This window comes from Pinus tabuliformis, chromosome 6, assembly GCF_031772625.1.
Source record: "Pinus tabuliformis cultivar Carrire ecotype Pingquan chromosome 6, CPIR1, whole genome shotgun sequence".
Classification (NCBI taxonomy): Eukaryota; Viridiplantae; Streptophyta; class Pinopsida; order Pinales; family Pinaceae; genus Pinus; species Pinus tabuliformis.
This window is the reverse complement of record NC_142292.1, coordinates 503,098,894-503,108,124: the sequence shown is the minus strand read 5'-3', so window position 1 is coordinate 503,108,124 and position 9,231 is coordinate 503,098,894.

The window sequence follows — 9,231 nt, the reverse complement described above, 5'->3', positions numbered from 1 at the left end:
AACATTTTGGAGAAATTCCTAAATAATAGGGGCCTAATTTCTCAAGGAATTGTGCAAGGAAATAGGGGCTCAAGTAGAGGCAAAAATTGACTAAGTCTAGGTCAGAGCTTCTCAGTGAGTAGAGATATAGGTTATTCAATTTCAGGTTGTGCTTAGTTGAGCGAAGCAATTGTAATACATCTATATTCATCATATTAATACAAACAGGCATTGGGGTTTTTAGCAGATTTCTTTCCCCAGAAAAAACATGGTGTGCATGTGTGTTATTTGTCATTGCATACTTGTGATTGATGTTCTAAATTTTGAATTGAATTCTACAGAGCAGTAGAGTAGGTATCTGTCTTTTTATTTTGATTAAAACTTCATGAGAAGTTGCAAAGATACACCATAATTTCTACAATTAGCATTATCATAAATGAAACAACATATGCTTCGAAATAAATGAGTAATAATCTTACTACATTCACAACATATGCATGAAGGTGTGTCTGCCCTGAGATCTTCTAATAAAGTGAAAGTTCCAAGCATACGATAACATTGATAAGACACTATCCTCAATAGTGGAACATGAAGCCAACACTTGATTCTCCAAAGAATGATATTCCTCCTATGCTAGACTACAGAAGTCAAGGCTCAAAATATTATGTTCCAAGCCCTTTGCTTTAGTTATCAGGGTTTATTTATAGCAAATGAGATTACCCTTCATCTCCCTTTGTGACCTTTGAGCTTCCCTCATGAATCTTGGACTTCTTTTGACTTTATTCTAATTAATGACTTTTCATATTCCACATTTAACTCTTGGACTCCCACTTAAATGCTTTATTTTCAAATACAATAAGAAAAAACCCATATAGGACAAAAATCGATAGATCCTAATAAGTTAAGCCTAATAAGAAAAAATAGATGCATTAAGCTTGAGTTTGAGGAAACTCTAGCTCAACAACTTCAACTTGTAATTATGTAGTTACATATTGATTCCTGACTTTATAGTGTGCAATTGTCTCCTCAAACTTTGTAAGAAAGTTAGGCTAATAACAAACTCTAGCTTCCATAGCATCTAGGTAGATGGTTTTGGAACTAGTTTGTACTTCATTCTCTAATGAAAATAGCTTCATAGTAACCTTAGCAGAACCACCTATGTACTTATACATGTTGTGTCTGTTAACCTCCAAGTCTTCTTTGGTAGTGATATGCTTCAGTTGCTTCAAGTATTCTTCAATGCCCTTCCTGACAACATTTCTACCTTTTGTCTCTGCAAATTGCCCTACTGAGGGGATCTTGTGTGCTTGAACCAAGTAATTCAAACTATTGTATTATCATAAATAAGCAACTAAAATATTGGCTACAAAGGTGCCAAGTTGTTTTTTCTTTTCATGAGTATTTTGACATCAACCTTTTCCAACTCTGCTTCTTTCCTTATCTTCTTGGCCAATTATGTTGGTGCACTCCTATACTTATTTCTCCATTCATGGATCACAATAATGGCTGCATGAATGACTTTCAGAGATTTCACATTTTCCAACAATTTCCTTTGCATATAATGTAAGGCAACTACTACTTTATGCAACGTGACCAACTCCTCATAAAGAGGCCTCATAATGTCTCCCAATTCCTAGATATCGCTATATATAGTTGCTTGAAGCTCCTTCAAATAAGCATATGCGGAAGATAGCCTTTGATTCTCCGCTTACAGTTGTTTTATTTGTGCTTTGAAACTTCCATATCCTTTGCCATCTGTTTGTTCTCTGCCATTAAGAAATTTGTATTTTATTTTGAAGCTCCTGCAAAGGCTAATATAATTATGGCAATGGTTTGATGATTTCTTTTGTTGTCAATAACGATCACCCTTTCTATGTGAATGAAAGAAGGATGTGTCAGAAATTGGGGAAATATTTCCTCCTTCCCTGTTCAATTTTGTTTTGGAGCTCATTAAAGGTTAGGCTAGAAGTACCCATTGTAGGTTTTAACGCCATACAGAAATTACCTGCATACGAATTCTAAAACACATAAAATAAACTATGCGAGAGCATAACACATAAAATACATATACACAAAGATTTTCCCCTGGATCCCAAAACCGGGACTACTAGCTTGATTTTTCATTATGTTCCTTTCAATGTTACAATACATATTTATACATGCCGAAGCATCCAATACCATGGACCGAAAAACCATCGCATCCAAAACCATGGACCGAAAACCATCGCGTCCAAAAACATGTGCGAAAATCATGCACAAAACCATAGGTGGGTCTGCCCAACCTAACATAGGGTCCAAAACCAAAATTTTCCGGGGCGCTGCCCCGAACCCCATAAAGTGGGGTTACGGGTGCCCCTCAAACCCCCTGTGACCTCCCCCCCTCTAACCCTCGGTTAACTACATGGGCTAGTCGTGGAAAGAATATAACACAACCCAACATTCTCCCACTTGTTATTTTCTTTCCACACGGGGCCACAAGAGAGCTTAGTCATTTATCCAACCCTAAAATGCCCATTGTTTCTCTACACCAAGAGAACTTCTCAGAGCTCACAGCGTTTGTCAATTCATCTGCAGTATTCTTCAAAGTGTTAACCTTTACCAACAACACCTTTTTGTCTTCTATCATGTCCCTCACAAAGTGATACTAAACATCAATGTGCTTTGTCTTTGAATGATATGCAGGGTTCTTTGCCAAGAAAATTTCACTTTGGCTATCATAGTCTATCCTTATAGGTCACTGTACTAACCCCATACTTGAACACAATCTCTGCAACCAAATTGCTTCCTTGCTTCCATGAGTGGCTGCCATGTATTCTACCTCTGTAGTTGATAGTGCCACTACAGATTGTTTCTTACTCATCCAACTGACTGCACCTCCAAATAGGTTAAACACATACCCACTTGTAGATATTCTGTGATCCAGATCTCCAGCCCTGTCTGCATCAACAAAGCAGCGAATATCCAACACTCTGTCCAATCCTGGTCTTCCTTAGTAGCACAAACCATAATCACTAGTGCCACACAAATACCTGAAAACCCGCTTCATTGTTGTCCAATGATCCTTTCCCGGTTTTGACATAAACTTGCTCAATACTCCCTGTTAGGGCCTAAATCTACCTCAGGCTGAGAAAGGCAGGTCTAGGGTAACATCAAACCATGCTTAACTTGGTAGCTAGCCCTACCAGGTCGGGAGAGGGCTCTCTCCTGGTCAATCTTAGGAAAACATGATCAATAAAGCTTGAGATGACTGATGTAAAGACTAATTTTAGGCTAGGAATATGCTCAGAGGAGTTTGATTGAATTTAATGTTGGTTTGCTGGCTCAAATGTGAAAGGCAGATTTGGGTCTGGGGAAAGGACTCAATCTTGCAGAGGTTTCTATGGGGCGAGGTAAGAAAATGGTTTAGTACTTTGAAATAAGTGAGATGGAGAGTCTTAAGACTAGTGACGAGTTGGAGAGGGCATGAGAGTCTCAGGCATCCTCTTCAAACAGTTGAAAACATGAAAAACTAAACAAACCCTAGTTAGAGCACTGCAACATCAATGATTTCTACCTTTATCCTTGATTCATTTAGTTCAGTTGAAAAGAGAAAGATGATGGCATACATAAACACATGTAAACTTTAATTACAGAAGGAAAAACAATACCAAATCAACTTACCACAAGAATCCCACAAAATGCTGCAAACCCTGGTCTATTCCTTTGCCAAACTGCAGAGATGAATGTACAATAATGCTCAAAGCATTCACAAGAGTCCAACCTTTACAAATGACTGAAGAAGTACTAGATATAGCAACAAACAACTCATGCTGGCATTTAGGGGTCGAATTCATGAGTTTAGGAGTTTTTTCAACAAGATCTAAACTAAGAACTGAAAAGTAGGTAGTGGAACAGCTTGCCTCTAAAACCTAGGAAATTGATTCATTCAATTCAAAACCACCTATACATGATGTATCTACCTCCATGAGTGAATTTTTAAATTTTTTACATCAAAGTCCATCAAGTTACATCAATTTACATCATGAGTTTGACCATGAGAGAGAGAAAAGTCAAATTGAGAAAAAACTAGGTGAAAAACAGAGTTTTGGGCAAAAATAGCAATTTTCCATCTTGTGCGCTGCGCCACTGTCCCTGTGCGTAGCGCCCTTTTGAAGCTGATTTTAGAGGCCTTCTTGTGCACCAAATTTGCTCCAAGTGGGCTTGTTGGAAAGTTCTGTCTGTCTACTTTCCAGAACAAGTGGAATTTCTGAATTTGGTGTCCATTTTCTTCTCCAAAAGTGAGTTCTGCCAACACTGCTTCCTGTGTGGCCAAAAAGGGGCAGCGAGGGCATTTTTGAGGTGTTTTTGACCCTTTTGGAGGCCCAAAACTTGACAAAAATTTCTAGTAATTTCTGGGTACTCATAATTTTTCATGAGGAATCCAAAAATGTAGAGTTTTCCTCCAGAGGAGGTCCCTAGCAAAAGTGAGCACTGGGTGGTGCTACACACCATGCAGAAAAACCTGTTTTTTCCTTCAAAAATTCAAAATTGTCAAAAAGTGTGCCAAATTTCTTGAAATTTTGGGCTGAGTGACCTGCATCAAATATTATGTTGGGCTAAGGAAGCCACAGCCAAGATCTTGAGCTTATCTTGCTCTTTCTTCCTCCTCAATGTTTTCCTCAATTTGGCCTTTAAGGTGCTTATCCTTGCTTTGCAAATCTTGTTTCTTGCCAAATAGTGATAGGCCATGTGCCTCAACATCTTTTTCTCTTTGTTGGCCTTCTCCAGCAGCTTCTCCAAGTGCATGTTTTCCCTTTCAAGCCAAGACTCCTGATTAACTTTAATCTCTTGCTCTAGTGGTGTCAACTTGACTTTCCTCCACTTGGCTGCTTGCTGGTTTTCTCTTATATTTTGCAACTCCATGATAGTTTGCTGGTCTTCCAAATGCCTGTTCATTTGCTCAAGATAGTTTATAATCCACTTAGCTCTTTCCAGGTTAAGAGATAAGTCATGAATGTCAGCTTCTTGTTCCTTGATGACCTCCTTGAGTTTTGAGCTTTGGGAGCCCAAATCAGAGTCCTCATCCTGAATCAAAATGAACTCCCTCTCTTGACCTTCAAAAAGCCTCTCATCATGCAATGGCTGCTTCCCTTTGTCCTGCTTTGCTGAAGAAGAAGACAAAGCCCCTTTCACCCCGGGTGAAGATAGCATTTGCCTATGATCTGATGAAGGAAATGAGACCCATTCCACCCCAGGTGGAGATAGTACTCGTTTGGCCGCTGCAAATAATATCCTTGTGCCCTTTTGGTAAGTGACAAATACTGACACGTTGGTGGTTTGAGTCTCATGCACCTCTTGCTGATGTGAAGGCCCTCCTACCTCATGAAAAACTGATGGGGTCACTTGAGGACTTGTGAAAACCTCATGTGAAATGAAATCATCCCATGAAACATTCAACAAACTCAGCTGATGCAAAACCACAATCTTGATCAATGCAAAGTGATAAATGTTGTTGTACTGTTGATGAGGAGGTTTCCTTTGCACAAATGTGGTCATTTTCTCAATATTTCGGCATATGAAATAGGGGATGTTCATCATCCTCACTCTAGTGAAATGCATCAATAATCTGACATGATAGGTGTATAAGCGAGAAAATCTCCCTTCACAGCTGAAGTATTTGATTATGAGCTTCATAAGTGGGGCATATGTATCCTGTAGGTATTTGAAAGGGAAGACCCTACTGATCTGCTTCTGATAGCCAGCCTTGATATAAGGCTCATAATGTTCTTTGTCCACCAGCTGTCCCTTGTTCCACTGTTCACCCACATTCGGAATACCTATTGCTTTAGCTATAGTTTCAGGTGTCAAAGTGAATGTAACACCTGCCAAATTAACCTGGCCATTGTGAAGATGGAGGACAAAAAGTCTAGCAAGCTCATGATGGTATTTCACTCTTTCCACCATCTCACAAAACTGGTAGCAAGATTGATGTTTGAAACATGCTACTACAAGAGGACATGCCAATAGCTCCGTGAGTGTAGTGGGTTCCTCCCGGATATGTTTTCCTCCCTTGTGTGGTTTTCTTGGTGCATGAATCTCTTGGGAGAAATCACTTACTGTTTCTTCATCCCTTTCATAAGGTGAATCTGTTTCCTGTTTGCCACTGTATGGTGTTTCAATGATGAGTATGAAGATATTTTATATTAAGAATAGGTGTTTGCTATTTGACAAATGGGATTGATGAGTGGGGACTGTGAATGAGGGATTTTGATGCTGGATATAGTGGTTTTTGGGAAGTGATAGGGTTAGGGTATACAGATTAGGGTTTGGGAATAGTAGGAATTAGGTATTAGGGTTTTTAGTTTTGGGGATAGGGGGATAGATGAGTGTGAATGAGAAAGGGGAGGGAAAATGAAATGAGTGAAATGTAGTGAAGGAATGTGAAAATGATTGTAGGGAGCAAACAACAACAATGACAATTTTTGAAAACCCTAGGCAGTTTTTCAATATATTGTGCAACAAACTAGGGTTTGTATTTCACCTATTGAAACACCATCAAAGAGGATGAAAATATCTTGCAAAGGCACTTTGGGATGCTTAACTTACTTGTTGAATGAAGCTTGCAAGATTTTGGAGGTTGATGAGGTCGTTTGGATGAAATTCGGGCTTGAAAGGCAGGTGCGCTGAGCCCAAACACAAGTGCGCTGCGCCCCACTGGTGCATCGCGCCCGTTCACTTGCTAATGTTAAATCTGCGCTCTGTGGACCGCGCCGACCAGGTGCACCGCGCCAAAAGAACTTTCACAGTTTTTGCTGCAAATTCTCTCCTTCGGCCTCAAATGCGATTTGGCTTTGTTCTCTTCCACTCTTTGGCACAAATGAAGACTTTAACATGAAAAACACTTTATATACAAATGACTTTGATTTTTCATTTAAAAGAAACCCACTTTTCTAATGTTTGCTTTTCACTTGTTCTTTAAAACTCTGTTTTGGCAGTTTGACTTGCTTTTTGCCTTTTGATGGACTAATGCTTTGAATTTCTGACTCTTTTGCAGGAGCTAGAGTGCAGGAGCTTGGCAAGGTGACCAGGGCTACATTTCCGGACTTATTACATATATGAAGAATAAAATTACATGAAATTTATATACATAGAATAAAAAAACTCTGTTTTTCCTCAAAACAGGGTTTTGAGGAAAAATCAATCACTGAGCATGTGATTATTGAAATTTTTGATGCTGAGAACTTATTTGACCTCCTCATGTGCCTGCTAACCATTATTGAGCTTTTACAAGACTTTATTGACAAACCCTAGACCTAATGAGACCTAAAACCCTAAAAATGGCTTTTGCAAATGTAAAGACAAAAAATGACTGTAAATGATCTGAATGTGTGAAAATAGGCCAGCAGGTAAAGACCATGAGGGAAAATTGATAATATTCCACTGCCATCAGATGATCCATGACCCTAATGGAATGCAGCTGATCAGATGAGACACCTAAAATGCAATGCAACAAGAGAATTTTGATCACTGATGGAGGGATGAAGATACCGACACTAACACTCCCACTGCATGTGCAATGTCTGGTCTAGTAAAGACCATTGCATACATCAGACTACCGACTGCACTTGCATATGGAACACAGGACATGTCCTCTTCCTCTTCTTGTGTCTTGGGACACTGTTCAGCAGATAACCCCACACCTACAGGAATAGGAACCTTCACTGGTTTACTATCCTGCATATTAAACCTTTGCAATATTGTCTCGACATACTTCCTCTGGTTTAACCAGAGCTTCCTCTTTGCTTGATATCTTTTAATTTCCATGCCCAAAAAATAGTTTTCAGCGCCAAGATCTTGTAGGTTTTAACCCTGTATAGAAATTACCTGCATACGAATTCTAAATCACAGAAAATAAACAATGCGAGAGCATAACACATAAAACACATATACACAGAGATTTTCCCCTGGATCCCAAAACCAGGACTACCAACTTGATTTTTCATTATATTCCTTTTAATGTTACAATACATATATATACATGCCAAAGCATCCAATACCATGGACTAAAAACCATCGCGTCCAAAACCATGGACCAAAAAACCATAGGTAGGTTCGCCCAACCTAATATAGGGTCCAATTTTTTTTTTCCCCGGGTGCTGCCCCGGATCCCGTAGAGGGGGGCTACTTGCCCCCCTCAAACCCCTTGGACAAGGGGGGCTGCCGCCCCCCTGTGACCCCCCTACTGTGCAATCGACACAACGAAGGGGGGGCTCCACCCCCCCTCTAACCCCTCGGTTCACTACATGGGTTAGTCGTGGAAAGAATATAACACAACCCAACAGATCTTGCATGTCGAATTTGGAGGACAATTGGGTGTTCAAATCCTGGATAACTTCTTTGTCATTTCCAACCAGCAACATATCATCCACATACAAGACCAGATAAATAACATGGTCACCAATTAATTTAAAATACACACAATGATCTGCTTTGCTTCTGGTGAAGCCAAGTCCCCATATAAATGTATCAAATTTTTGATACCACATCCTTGGTGACTGTTTTAACCCATACAGAGACTTCTTTAACTTGCATATCAATTCTTTCTTACCCTTCACCACAAAACCTTCAGGTTGCTTCATGTAGATCTCCTCTTCCAGATCCCCGTGAAGAGATGCTATCTTCATATCCATCTGTTCTACCTCAAAATCAAAAGCAGCAGCAACAGATAAAAGTAATCTAATAGAAGTTACCTTGGCAACAGGAGAAAAAATATCACCAAAATCAATTCCCCGCACCTGGGAATAACCTTTTGCTACCAACCGAGCTTTGTATTTCTCCACCTTTCCTTCTGCATTTGTCTTCTTCTTGAGCACCCATTTGCTGCCAATGGGTTTCCTTCCAACCGACAACTCCACCAAATCCCAAGCCTCATTTTTGTGCAAAGATGCGATTTCATCGACCATGGCCTCTTTCCAGAGTTTTCCATCCTCTGAATCTACTGCTTCCTTTACAATTCTGGGATCATCATTAGTAATAGATAAAGCAAAATTTGAACATAAAGAAGATGGACTATACCTTTCTGGCTGCCTTCTTTCTCGAAATGATCTTCTCACACCTGGAGTTTGTGGCTCTTCATCTTCTGATTCCTCCTCTACTGTAGAGTCTGATTCTTCCTCCTTTAGCTCAAACTCTATCTTCTGAGGTTCCTTTGGTTGGACTTCATGTTTAATAACATCTTTCACCTCTCTGAACACCACATCTCGGCTGTCCACA